The following is a 14677-nucleotide window of genomic DNA, read 5'->3' as shown; positions in this document are numbered from 1 at the left end:
GGACGGTGAGGGCACAGGTACAGAACTGGCCGCCTGGATGTTAGTACTTTTAACTGAGGGCCGGACACTGCTGGCCCTAGCGGCTGGGTGATTTCATCCACCAGGGTCAGCTCTTCAACCATTTTGGAGACGCACTTCTATGGATGACCCTCACTTTGCAGACAGAGCCTGCTGTGTGGAGGGGAAGCTCCTGCCCACAACTGCATGCTGGTGAGCAGTGAACTCAGGTTTAGATGCTGGCTACCTGGCCCCTGAGCCCACAGTGGTGACCCGGCTGACAGTCCGGTGGGGGAGGACGAATTCCGCACCCCCCACCAATGTGGGACCAGCAGGGTTCCAAGACTCCAGCCTCCTGAGCCACCTGCTTCCCTCATGTTCAAATGGGCTAAACTGCACCCACCCCCACCTCCACCACACCCCGGCACTCTCCTCTTGCTCTGCGGATTCCCTTCGGGTGCTGTGCTCGCCCTGGGTCACCCCCTCCCCAGGGCACTTCCAGGAGTGGGTGGTGCTGTCAAACAGGCTTTACTGGGTGCTTGAGAGGAACAGTGAAGAAAGGAAATTGTGAAGTGGTTCCTTTAGCGTCCCGACCTCAAGCAATTTCTCCGCCCATCTATCCTCAGACGTCTTTTCTGCTTTCCCGAGATTCCTCACCCTGCCCCTCATGCCTGAGAATGGAGCGGTTGAGCCCTATTTCATTTTCCCCTCACCTTTAGATCACGTCCACGTGGCCCAGGTGTGTGTGTGTGCACACTCACACGTGTGTGTGCGTATATTGTGTGGGGACGGGGGACCCACTGCATTTCCACCGAGTTCTTTCAAGCTATTTTCTAAACTAATGAGCCATCTTCTCTTAGATGGCTTGCGTCACCTTCTTAACTTGCAGCCGGTTTCTGCTTGAAATTGCATTTTGTGCCCTGCTTGCCTCTTGGGTTTTGTCCTGAGAGTGCTGTGTTTTCACTTATGGAACAAAGATGCACAGCCCTGCTCTCAGGGAGGTTGGGGCTTGGGGGGAGACAGAGGACACTGAGGGGGCTCGTTGTGGGCTGGTGGGATAGTCAGGGCATTGCTGCCGGCTTGTCATTGGAGGGGAGGTGCCTGGAGGTGGCTATTGACCTAGGTCTTGAAGGACAGACTCAAGTCAGCCTCTCAAACTGGAGGGAGGAGGCATTCCAGGCAGAAGGCCCAGCTTCAGCAAAAATCAGGACTCAAGAGGCTCTGTGCTGGATGTGGAGCGAAAGCAGGTGTGAGAAGAGGGGAGGCTGGAATGTGGTAGGAAAGTGGCGGTCACCTGCCAGAGAGCCTCAAGCAAATGCGGGAAAGGTTAGGGATTGCAGAGGGATATGGGGGTGGAGGCCCGGGGACAAGGGAGGGCTGCGGAGGGGAGGCTGGTTTGGAGAGCTCGTTAAGGTAGGACCTGAATGGTGTGTCACCGCCTCACTGGGCGTCACCTCCATCTCTCACAAACACACTTTCACACGGAGCCCGAGGGAAAAGGTGCCCGTGATGAGGTGGTCCTTGGAGCTGGTGGTCAAGGGTGGGGCCTAACAGGGGCAGAAGGGACAGTGGTCCCAGAGCTGGGCGGGAGTGACCCTCACGGGTTAGACATGGATGGTAGGATCAGTAGGATCCCAAAGCAGCATCTGGAAGAGAAAGAGGCTTTTACACAGGTGCAGGGAACTCCTATGAAGAAAGCTGAGCGCCGAAGTATTGATGCTTTTGAACTGTGGTGTTGGAGAAGACTCTTGAGAGTCCCTTGGACTGCAAGGAGATTCAACCAGTCCATCCTAAAGGAAATCAGCCCTGAATGTTCATTGGCAGGACTGATGCTGAAGCAGAAACTCCAATTCTTTGGCCACCTGATGCAAAGAGCTGACTTATTTGAAAAGATCCTGATGGCTGGGAAAGATTGAAGGTAGGAGGAGAAGGGGATGACAGAGGATGAGATGGTTGGGTGGCATCACCAACTCAATGGACATGAGTTTGAGTAAGTTCTGGGAGTTGGTGACAGACAGGAAGGCCTGGTGTGCTGCAGTCCATGGGATCGCAAAGAGTCAGACACAACTGAGAGACTAAACTGAACTGAGGGAACTGTCCAGAGAGGTGTCCCAGGGCCAGCCTTTCACCTCTCTCCCCATCATCTCCAGCCACACGCCCTGTCCCTGGAGCCTGGCCGAAGAGCTAGTCGGGCTCGGGAGGGGGGTAACTCCTGGTTCCTGGAGAGGCAGGAGCTGGGGGAGGCCCCAGCCCAGCAAGCCCAGAGGGGTGTGGGGTCCTGCCAGCTCTGCTGGGCCATGGGCACAGCCCTCGCCTGGCTTCCTCCCTGCCTGCCCCTTGCCCCCAGTACTGATCCTTGAGCCAGCTTTGCACCCACTCGTGGTGTGTGGCTGTGAGAGTGAGTGTACCCCCAAGTCAGGTCCTCATCGGTGCTGCCGCAGCACCCACTCAACTTCCAGTCTTGGTGCGAAGTTCCTCTGAGGTGAGGCCCTGCGTCCTCTGTGTCCCCATAACTTCTGGGTCACTGATCCCGGCACCTCTCACCCCATTACTGCAAATATCTGTTTCCACACTGGCTTCCTGCTACCTTGGGTGCTTCTTAAGGGTAGATGCTTCATTATGAGGCCAGAACGAGGCGTGGCACATGGGGGATGGCTGCAGATATGGGAGCCTCTGTCTTTGGGAGCTCCTTGTAGCTGTCTGGTGCTTCTGTCATGCTCTGCAAAGTCAAGAGGCCATGAAAAGTTTATTAACGGTGTGAGACACCACCACTTACTCACCAGAAAGGCTGACGTTAAACTTGGACAATTGTTCAAGGGCATGTGGGGCCACCGGAAAGCTCCCACGCTGTTGGAAAATGTGCCTGTCGTACAAGCACTTGAGAGGCTAAAATCAAACCTGTGCCTATGTCTATGCTAGAATCCAGGCAGAAGGAGAGCACACGTCTGCAGAAGGGTATGTGGGAGAATGTCTACATCACAGCCCAAACATGGGATCAACCCAAGTGTCCACCAACAAGAGATCAGATAAATGAATTGTGCTGTATTGCCACGGTGGAATACTACTCAGCACTGAAAAAGAACCAGCGATGGCTACATGTTCGGCATAGATGACATCACAGGCACTATGTTAAGCATAGGAAGTCAGACGCCAAAGAGACCGGAGGGCATGATTCCATTTCTCTAAAGTTCAGCAACAGGCAAAATTTATTGGTGATAGAAGCCTGTGATACTTCTGCTGGGGGTGTGGTATGGACAAGGTAGGGGCATGAGGATGTTTCTCTGAAAGGCTTTCTGGAATGTTCTCTGGCTTGACATAGGTGGTGATTACAGGAGTAATGTTCTTCAGTCACTAAGTCTGTCTGACTTTGAGACCCCATGGACTGCAGCATGCTAGGCTTCCCTGTCCTTCACCATCTCCTGGAGTGTGCTCAAACTCGTGTCCATTGAGTCGGTGATACCATCCAAGGCATCAAGGGTGTATGTATCTGTAAATAAATCATCAAGTTATACATTGAAGATGAGTATTGTCTGTGTATTTTATTCTGCAATAAGAAGGTTAGAGGGAGGGGGGAAAACAGCTTATAAAAGGCTTCTGAGATTCTAATTAGTTTTTTAAAACTCCACTGTAGCTTTTGCAGCAAAAATAAATGAGGCCTGCATGGCCCACGTTTTCTTCAGGATCCCAGAGTATTCTCATTTATGGTCCCAGAGGCCCAGGGCTGCTGGTGAACGGAGGACCCGGCCGCCAGCCAGGAGGGTGGGCATGGCCCAGAGGGCAGCCCTTTTGACCCCCTCTTCCCGACCCCCTCCTCCCCCACTGTAGCCAGACCCCTCTCTTCCTCTGGTTCCTGGAAACTGCCCGACCCAAAGGTGTTTCCAGCACTTAAGGCTGGGAGCTAAGCCACTCCTCCACTCCAGGAAAATATTTGTTCAGGGACTTGGCACCCGCAGAAGAGGAAATAAAAGCCACCTTGGAGTTGAACGGGCGGCGCTGCTGCGGGTTGCTTTGTCTGCCCCTCCAGATTGCCTCTGCAGGCCCTGGGGCCCGGCGTCTGGGGCCAGGCCCAGGGATCCTACTCCATAGACGGGCCTGTATCAGGGATGAGCCTGGAGTGCCAGCTGCCCCTGCGTTCCTCATTTGGTTCAGGCAGTCAGCTGTCAGTCCAGATGGCAGACGGTTATGAAACCTACTATGTCTTGCACGGCGCTGGGCCCTGGATGCCAGCGGTGTTCTTGCCTTCGAGGGTGTTGAGAGCTAGCGAGGCAGGCTAGTGGGACGGCCATTCCGGCCTAGTGGGAGCTGTGATGTGATGGGACGTGGGGCTAGGGCCCCGGGCAGGGCAGCAGGGCAGGGCTAGGCTTGCCAGTCAGGGGACAATGGGCCGGGACCTGGTGTCAGGGCTGAGGGCTGAGGAAGCAAAGGTTAGCAGTGGATCAGAGTGGGCAGAGTGTGCCAGGGAGACAAGCAGTGTGGCCAGAGGCCCAGAGACAAGGGAGAGCCAGGGTCTTTGGGATGTGAAAGGTGGATGGGTTCGGCTGTGGTTGAGACCCAGAAGTCAGGAGACCAAAGCCGGGAAGCGCCTGCCACTGGCTCCGCGGGACCTCCCAGCGCGAGTTCAGGAGTGTGGACTTTATCCCCTGGGCACTGAAAGTTATTGTTTGCTTTGCAACATTTAAACACACTGATTGTGATTCTTTTTGATATAGGAAAGTAGAGAGAAAAAAACGAAATTGGCCTCAAATCCGCCCCCCGCCCCCGCTTCCCACTCCAGATCTTGCCTGATGACATTTCAAAAATTAAAACGCTCTGTGCATATGAATTTGAAATCCAAGCAGAACAGAAAAGTAAACAAAGAAAAGTGAAAGCCTCCTATTCCCCACCTGTCTCGCCAAAGGCAATTTCGCTTAGCAGGTTTTCAGTGTGTGCTTCCAGAAATTTTTTCCATCATACACTTGTGAGGGAGCCTATGTTTTCAAGAGTTACACCAAAGGGATGGTGCTACATGCCGAGATCTGCAGCAGCTTCCTTTTCCTGACCTGGTTTCATTTCAGCACGTGTATTCGGTCCTACGCCATTGTTCCTTTTTTAATTCTTTTGTCCCAGCCACATGGTGCACGTGTGGGACCTTACTTTCTCGATGGGGGATTGAACCCTTGCCCTCTGCATCGGAAGCACAGCCAGGGAAGTCCTTACCCCACTGCATTTATTTATTTTAATTGATTAATTTATGGCTGTGCTGGACCTCCGTCGCCGTAAGGACTTTTCTCTGGTTGTGATGAGCAGGATCTCCTCTCTAGTTGTGGTGCGCTACTGACTTCTGTTGTTGCGGAGCACAAGCTCTAAGGTGCGAGGCCTTCAGTAGTTACGGCACACGAGCTCAGTGGTTGCAGCTTGCAGGCTCTAGAGCACAGGCTTAGTTGCTCGGTGGCCTGTGGAATCTGCCTGGATCAGGGATCGAACCCGTGTCTCCTGCACTGGCAGGCAGATTCTTTATCACTGAGTCACCAGGGAGGCCCCCGCCCTCCTGTGTTTAATGTTTGTGGAGCACTTGGTTGTACAGTGGAGCAGATGCACGTTACTGACATGATTCTTCCTACTGGATGGGCATCTCGTTTCCAGGCCTTTGCAGTTATAAACCTTGCTGGGGAACTCCTTCCCAGACAGCCATCCTAGAGTATCACATGGTACAGACCCAGGGAGAGTTGGGAGTTTGCACCCTGGGCACCTCTTTAGCAGAGTGGGTTCTAGACGGAGGGGGTCGTTCTTTATGATCATCTTCCAAAAGTTCCACCAGTTTGCCGCACCTGTCGCCACACCCAGACTTCGTGGGAGAAGCCCCAAGACAACTCTCTCCCATGTCACCATACGTGTCGTCAAACGGCTCCATTTTCTTTTCTCCCCTGGGGTGGAGGATATGAAGATGGTATTCCACGGTTGTTTTGATTTTCATATATTTAACTATAGATGAAGTTAGGAATCTCTTCATGTGTTTTTGCTATTTGCATTTTTTTTTTCCATAGGGGAACTGCTTCTTCATATTATTTGGCCCATTTTTCTCATGGATTGGCATGGGTTCCATGTGCATTGATGATATCCAAAATACCCCTCTGGCTGAGGTGTGAGGGGAATAGCGGGGAGCTGATCTGCTGGGAGGCCCATTTAGGGGTCCCTGTGAGAGGTGCCTTGCCTGGTGCAAGGGAGGGCCTTGGGGATAGGAACTGGGAAGACATTCAGGAAGGAACACTGGCAGGACTGGCCAGTGCCTTGATTTTTTTTTTTTTTTTTGCACAATAATCCGGTCACTCTTGGGTCAGTGAGAAAAACAAAACACTGCCGGCTGCCCCTCAAATGCTGTAACACAGGATTCGTGTTGACAGGATACAGTTGGGCTACAGCCCCCGCCTGGCAGTCTGTGCCACCCCGCCCCCACCTTCTGTGTGGGGCACCGGGGCTGCGGGTGACAAGGAGGAGGGAGGTGTGGAGGACGGTTCCCAGGTTCCCACTTCAAATATTATGGTCCCATAAACCATGGAAACGTCTCAGAAATTCCAGTGTTTCAGCACATAGTTACCGATTGACCCACATCAGGCAGAAGTGATCCAGAGTCCCCCCCCGCCCTCGAAAGGGAAATCGGGGTACACTGGGCCTGAACACGTACGTTGGAGATGAAGGGGTGGCACGGGCTGGCGGCACAGTACAGCTGAGAAGGGACGGGGCTCCCACTGCCATCTCCGTACATAACAGAGGACCTGGAACGTAGGAGGCGCTTCGGAAATATCCACTAAGTGAAATTACGTTAGTGTTCAAATTTATCTTAAGGTCAAAATGAATGGGAAAGGGACTGAAAAGGAAATGTAATTTTTTCCTGTTTTTTAAAAAATGAAGGACGTGGATGGACCTAGAGACTGTCATACAGACTAAGTCAGAAAGAGAAAAACAAATGTCATATATTAACGCATATACGTGGAATCTAGAAAAATGGTACAGATGAACTTATTTGCAAAGCAGTAACAGAGACAGAGATGTAGAGAACAAATGTATGGGTACCGAGGGGGGAAAGGGAGAATGGAAAAAATTGGGAGATTGGGATTGACATATAGACACTACTGTGTGTAAAATAGGTAACTAACGAGAACCGACTGTATTCGGTTCACAGCACAGGGAACTCTGCTTAGTGCTCTATGGTGCTCTAAATGGGAAGGAAATCCAAGAAAGAGCTGATTCCCTTGGCTGTATAGAAGCTAACACAACTTTGCTGATTCCCTTGGCTGTATAGAAGCTAACACAACTTTGCAAAACAATTATACTCCAATAAAAAAATTAAAGTCTCTTTTTTTGTACAATAATTCATTCTTGTTTCATTAAAAACATAAAAATCCAGTGGTTTTATTTGGCTTCTTTAAATTGAACTCTAGTTAACTTACAATCAGTCATTCATTCTTATTGTTGTATAGTTCTTTTACAAACCCATACAGTCATGTAACCACTACCACAATTATGATATCAACAGTCTCAGCACCCCCAAAACTCCCTCTGTCCCTTCGCAATCGACCCCTGACTCCACTCCCCAACCCCAGCAACCACTGATCTGTTTTTGTCTTGGTAGTTTTTCCTTTTCCAGACATCCTGTAAACGGAATCATAGAGCTTGGAGCCTTCTGAGTCTGGCTTCTTTTGTTTAGGAGACTGCATTTGACCTACATCAGAGCTGCTTTTAATTGCTGAGTATCATTCCATGTACCCATATGGGAACTTTGTTCATAATCACCCCAAAACTAGAAGAACCCAAGCCCTGTTCAACTATATGGATCTCCTTATTTCTAGATTCACAAATCAGAATGCTTCCTTTGTCCAAGTACAAACCCTGATTTAGGATCCTTATTACTTGAGGGTGAGAAGTTAATTTCAAGACCCTGCAGAGATTAACAGACTCCTAGTGAAGAGAGGGACCAAGGCCAAGGTCAGGCCAGGACACCGGCTCCTGGACTCTGGGACTGACCGCCCCATCTCCTTTAGATCAGGCTCACCCCCAGTCTGTACGATGTATCTGGTGAATTGGACAGTGCTCCCTGTTTGGGGCCAGCTCAGTTGGTGGATGGTGCTCAGCCGGGCTCTGCCTGGACTATCAGTCAGTTCAGTTCAGCTGCTCAGTCATGTCCAACTCTTTGCGACCCCATGGACTTCAGCACGCCAGCCTTCCCTGTCCATCACCAACTCCCGAAGCTTACTCAAACTCATGTCCATTGAGTCAGTAATGCCGTCCAACCATCTCATCCTCTGTCGTCCCCTTCTCCTCCCGCCTTCAATCTTTCCCAGCATCAAGGTCATTTCAAATGAGTCACTTCTTCTCATCAGGTGGGCGAAGTATTGGAGTTTCAGCTTCAACATCAGTCCTTCCAGTGAATATTCAGGACTGATTTTCTTTAAGGATAAACTGGTTGGATCTCCTTGCTGTCCAAGGGACTCTCAAGAGTCTTCTCCAACACCACAGTTCAAAAGCATCAATTCTTCAGTGCTCAGCTTTCTTTACAGTCCAACTCTCACAACCATACATGACTACTGGAAAAACCATAGCTTTGACTAGACGGACCTTTGTTGGCAAAGTAACGTCTGTTTTTTAATATGCTGTCTAGGTTGGTCATAACTTTTCTTCCAAGGAGCAAGTGTCTTTTGATTTCATGGCTGCAGTCACCATCCCTCTGCAGTGATTTTGGAGCCCCTAAAAATAAATTCTGCCACTGTTTCCCCATCTATTTGCCATGAAGTAGTGGGCTGGATACCATGATCTTCATTTTCTGAATGTTGAGTTTTAAGCCAACTTTCTCATTCTCCTCTTCCACTTTCATCAAGAGGCTCTTTAGTTCTTCTTCACTTTCTGCCATAAAGGTGGTGTCATCTGCATATCTGAGGTTATTGATATTTCTCCCAGCAATCTTGATTCCAGCTTGTGCTTCATCCAGTCCAGCATTTCTTCTGATATACTCTGAATATCAGTTAAATAAGCATAGTGACAACATACAGCCTTGACGTACTCCTTTCCCAATTTGGAACCAGTCTGTTGTTACTTGTCCAGTTCTAACTGTTGCCTCTAGATCTGCAAACAGATTTCTCAGGAGGCAGGTCAGGTGGTCCAGTATTCCCATCTCTTGAAGAATTTTCCAGTTTGTTGTGATCCACATAGTCAAAGGATTTGGCATAGTCAATAAAGCAGAAGTTCTTATAACTCAGTTTCCTCTCTTGAAAACCAGGAAAGCTGATGCTTACCTTAAGGTTCTGGTTCAGAGACATTGGAAGAGATTTTTAAAAAATTCCATTTCCTAATACATGCCAGAAAGTAGGATTTGCAATAATTACTAATAATATATATTGCCTACTTTGTGATAGGGCTTTCCCCGTAGATCAGTTGGTAAAGAATATGCCTGCAATGCAGGAGACCCCGGTTCTATCCCTGGGTCAGGAAGATCCCATGGAGAAGGAAATGGCAACCTACTCCAGTATTCTTGCCTGGAGAATACCCATGGACAGAGGTGCCTGGTGGGCTACAGTTCATGGGGTCACAAAGAGTTGGACACAACTGAGCGACTAAGTACATCATTTCACCATATGATTAGAATCTGTCATGCCCTATACACACCTGCCCTCTAAATTCAGGGGCTTTGCATTTTGACTCCCTTTTTCTTGTTATGTGACTATAAACTCCTTAGAACTTCGATTTTCTGGTCTGTGAAATGGGGCTAACAGGTCTTTCTTCAAAGGGCTGTGCAGCGATTAAAGAAGATAACGTAAGTAAACCACATCACAGAAACTGCATTTTGCATGAGACTTTGCAAGCACTCCATACATAGTGGTCATTAGTCTTATGCGGACAAAACCTCTGAGAAACAGGCGTTACTACTCCCATTTTACAGATGAGGAAAATGAGGCCCCAAGCCAGGACTTCATACAGCTGCTAAGTGGCCACACTGACAAGCAAACTCAGGTCTTTTTCGCTCAGAAGCACATAGCACTCCCCTGAACACGGCTGCTCCCTGTTTCATCCATTTTGGTCCCACAGGACCACCTGGACAGGGTGTGCGGGAGGCTCTTTGGGTCCAGGGTTGCTCCAGGCACAGGATATGATGGTCTCCCCGAAATGTCTGGGTACTGCTGCCAAGGTCAACAATGATAACCTGTGGTGCAGGAAGCCATGGTCACAAGGATACAAACAGCAGGGTGAGGGTGGCCACTCCCTTCTGCCCCAGCCCTGCCAGCTCTGTGCTCCTGGGGCTGGACTGGGGGTAACACCTGGCATGTCTCAGATCTAGGAGTTAAGGGATGGCCCTGTCCCCCCATAGGGAGTGAGTATGGGCAGTGCCCTGTCCCTGTCGTGCGTCTCCTAGGAAGCTGGACAAGCAGGTGGCGCTGGGATCTGCTGAGAAAGGTCCAAGACTGTGACATGGGCCTCTGTGGCAGCTCTCCCCCTAGAGCCCTGAGCAGGCCGCTTCATGCATCTCACGCCCTTAACAGAATCACAGAGGCTTTCCTGGGTCAGAGCCTCTGCAGAGCCCATGGTTTCGTGGGAAGGACAGCCCGCATGACTGTACAATGCAGACAACCAAGGCAGTATCCTAGGGACACAGAGTCTAAGAGCCTAAAGGGGGGAAGCATCTGAACAGAATATTTTTTTAAAATATTCATTTATTTATTTGGCTGCACTGGGTCTTGGTTGCTGTATGTAGAACCTAGTTCCCCAACCAGGGATCGAATCCAGCACTCCCAGCACTGGGGGTATGGAGTCTTAGCCACTGGACTGCCAGGGAAGTCCTTGAATGGGGTTATTATTAAAGGAGCCGGCCAGGCCAAGCAGGAGAGGGATGTCTGGGACATGTGCTAGGTGCACTCAGGGACTCTCAGGTCAGATCTAGTGGGCGGTGTCTGTGGGGCGGTGGGCGGGGACGGGAAGGCAGTGGCAGAGGAGGCAAGAGGGACAAGCGGAGCCTTAAAGGAGGGCTTGCATCCTGGGTTGGAGTAAAGGGAAGAGGTGGCCATGGTGTGTGGAGTCAGCTGCTCCCGGCCTATGGAAGCTGACTGTGCACAAGTTCAGTGACCTCACACTGGCTGTTTGAAACTGGCCATGGTGGGAATTGGCAAGTGCTACAAATCAGAGCCAGTCGTTGAAAAAATAAAAAAGGGCAGGCTCTGGTGGATTTAAAAGTCAGGGCATGGGATGATTAACTTTATTCCTCAGGAGGATACTCTGTCTGGCGTGAAGTGTGGGTGGAAGGCAGTGCACTTAGAGGCTGGAGCTCGGCAGCTTTGGGTGACTTCCCGGCAAGGGTAAGGGACCAGGAATGGAGAGGACCGCCCCGCCAGTCAACCGACCCCACTGTGTGGGCGCAGCCTGGGGGTGGGGCGGAGGCTTGGGGAGCCCCTCAACCTTCCTCAGCCAGAGCCTGAGAATCCGCAATAAAACCCTTAACGAGAAACACCTGGGCTCTGCCCCAGCCCAAGCTGGGAGCTGGGACGGGAGGGGATTAGAGCATTGCGAGTGGGGTGGAGAAGGAGCTGGTATTTCAGGCAGTCATTTGCTGGTTCATCATCAGCTCCCCTGAGCCCAGGCCTGGGTGGGAAGAATGGGGCGCTGAGGGAAGAGGGGAAAGGAAGTCGCAGTGATGGCATCACTGCGCATGGGCCCTGGGGACCCCCCGAGCCAAGGCTCTGGTTGTGTGAGAGCTGGTTCTATGGAAGCTTCTGGTCAAGGTCACAGTGTGTCAGAGCAACATCAGGCAGGGCCCTGCATATCCCACGACCTCCCAGAGAGTCCTGTGTGGGGGAGGGGGGCTGAGCGGTAAGAGTGCTGGAAGGGTGAAGACTGAGTGCCTCTCCCCACCCTATCCCATCCCCCCTCCAGGATGCATGAAGGAAGGGGTGTCTGAAACCCCAAAGGGGAGGCTTGGCTCATCCCAGAGCCCACTGGGGCTCTTGGCCTGGTCCAGTCTGGCCTCCAGATCCAAACTGCTCCCTGGACTTGGGTGTCTGGGGAACTGAGGTGGCCACCGGGGAGGCTAGGCCCCAGGCTTCCGCCTACCCTTCTCTTGAAGGATGTGCTGGCAGGGCAGGACATGTCTTGAGTGGGAGGGCACTTCCAACTGGGCAGTGGTTCTCTTGACTTCTCAAGACCATCCAGGGCTGGCGCAGAAGCAGCCGCGGGGCTCCCAAGCTCTGTGCCCACCGGCAGAGCTGGGGTTCCCTGTCGGAAGTGCCAGTGGTCATCAACCGGGTGGGTCAGGAATTGGGAAAAGGCTGTTGGGCACTGGGCAGGGGTGTGCCAGTGTGTGCACTGAGTCCCACCTGTTGTGCCCCTTCAGGGCCCCCCTCCCCACCCAAAGTCTGCCTGGGGTCGGGTGACCCCCAGGCACAGTCTCAGAACCTCAGGGAGCCACCCAGCACCCCTCTGTGTATGTAGAAACAGCGCCTTCTCTGGGCAGACCCAGCCCTGTGTGCACACAGCTTGGTGAGGAGACACAGCCTTGATTGCAGCTAAGAAGGAGGACACTTCCTTTAAAGCAGATGCAGCCTTTGAGAAGTGACCAGAAGGCATGCGGTGGCCCCGAGCACACCCTCCAGCAGCCAGAGGAGAGGTTCTGTCTGCCCATCCACAACTGGGGCTGCCCTGCCCCCTCTGCCCTGCCCCCACCCACGGGCCGCCCCAGCCCTTGTCATAAACAGCCCTGACAAGGATGGGAGGGACTTGGAGGGTGGGGATGGGTGCCATGAACACAGAGCCTCACACACTTCAAGGACTGCGGGAGGCACCCCACTCTGCACCCCACTCTGACCCGCTGTTGACAGTTCTGCTACAGAACTCAGGAGAGGAAGGCCCACGCTCCTTCTGGGCGCCATGTGGGGAGGGGGGCCAGGGCATCTGGAGATGAAAGAATCAGGACCGGCTGCGGCCCCGGCCACAAGCCGTGAGGCTGCCCCGCCACCCCTCCAGGGCTTCCCTCTGGTGCACGTGGTCCCATCTGGCTCCCACTCCACCTCCGGACACGAGGCATCAGGGGTGGAGCCCCAGACCCTCCTAGGGAGAGGAACTGGTCTTGCCAGCTGGGCTCTGAGAGGTGGCCGCCTCCAACTCAGCCTTTGAAGGTTGAACACCCCTCCCAGCACCCTGACCTCTCTTCAACTGTCCACCCTTTAGGGTCAGTCCACTGGGAAAAGAGAGGTAGGACACAGCGCTGCAAGCCGGCAGGCCCAGGGACTGGCCCTAGATCATGGGCACATTTCTTCCATCAGGAGGGGCTCAGGTCTCCCATCTGTAAAACGGGGTCAGAAAGTTACATAATGTGCAAGTGAGAGGCAGAGTTGGGATCAGAAGCCAAAGCTGACGGCTTCAAAGCTTCCTCAGGGTCCCTTTGTCAGCCAGGGTACGTGGTGCCAGCTGGGACATGCCACTCACAGGTTTCTTTAGGACATGGTCTGCCCAGCAGCCCTTCTCCCTGGACATGGGCTGCTTAGGGTTCTTGCAACCATATCCTGGACATTGAGATTCAGAGAAATAATGTGACTTGCCAGGTAGAAGGGGAACCAATATGAAGAGCCGACTCATGGGAAAAGACCCTGATGCTGGGAAAGATTGAGGGCAGGAGGAGAAGGGGACGACAGAGGACGAGATGGTTGGATGGCATCACTGACTCAATGGACATGAGTTTAAGCAGACTCTGGGAGATAGTGGAGGACAGGTAAGCCTGGCATGCTGTGGTCCATGGGGTTGCAAAGAGTTGGACACAACTAAGCGATTGAACAACAACAGGGAACCAAGACTCCCTGGGTCTCCTTGCTCCTTGCCCATTACTCTTTCACTGCTCAGGGTGGAGTCTAGAAGCCCAGGCTGGTTAGACTGCACATACATGGAGCCCATATTGTTCCTAGGGACCTCCTTCCCGTGGGAGGAACTGTCCCCTGGGAGAAGCAGAAGCAACATGCCTCCCTCTATGACTGTAACTGTCACATGAGACCACCCTCGGCCTTTGCCTCCAGCTCCTGAGTCACAGAAGGGCAGTTAGTTCCCCGAAGGGAAAGGAGCAGAGGCCAGTGACTGGCAGGAAAGTTCCCTGGGTGGGTCAGGGACCAGGCTCCAGGTTTGTACAGGCTGCGAGAAGCTGGGTTGCTGCCCCGCATTCCTGGAGCAGGGCTGAGCCTGAAGGCAGGAATTCTGGTGGCTCTTACAGGCAGGCCAGCTCCCTGAGGCCAACAGAGCATGGGGAGTGGCGAGAGGGTGGAGACCAGGGGGGCTGAAGCTGGAGAATCAGCCCATCAGAGCCCCTACTGAGCACCCACAGGTGCCCAGACAGGTTCCCCTCTGGGACAGGTACCCTGTCCTTAGGGACCCCATGATCCTGCTGGGAAAACACACGGCATGGGACTTGGGCACCTGTGAACTGGACCCTAAGTCCTATAGGAGGGCAGGAAGGAGGGAGAAACCTGCTGAGGCGGGGGGAGAAAAGGGATGGTGGGGGCAGTCAGGGAGGGCTCCTCAGGCTGGCCTGGGAGGATGGGTAGGATTTCCCATGGGAAAAGTCTAAGAGACATGAAAAAAACAGGAAACCAAAGTGCGGGTGGGGGAAGTGAGTTGGCTTGGACCCCAGCCTCTCTGAGTGTTGGTGAGGGTGCCGGACAGGGCACTACCCTTCCGAAAG

This window comes from Bos grunniens, chromosome 11 (genome assembly GCF_055505025.1).
Source record: "Bos grunniens cultivar Pamir isolate PY7600 chromosome 11, Bosgru_T2T1.0, whole genome shotgun sequence".
In the NCBI taxonomy this organism is placed as follows: domain Eukaryota; kingdom Metazoa; phylum Chordata; class Mammalia; order Artiodactyla; family Bovidae; genus Bos; species Bos grunniens.
This window is presented reverse-complemented; position numbering follows the sequence as displayed.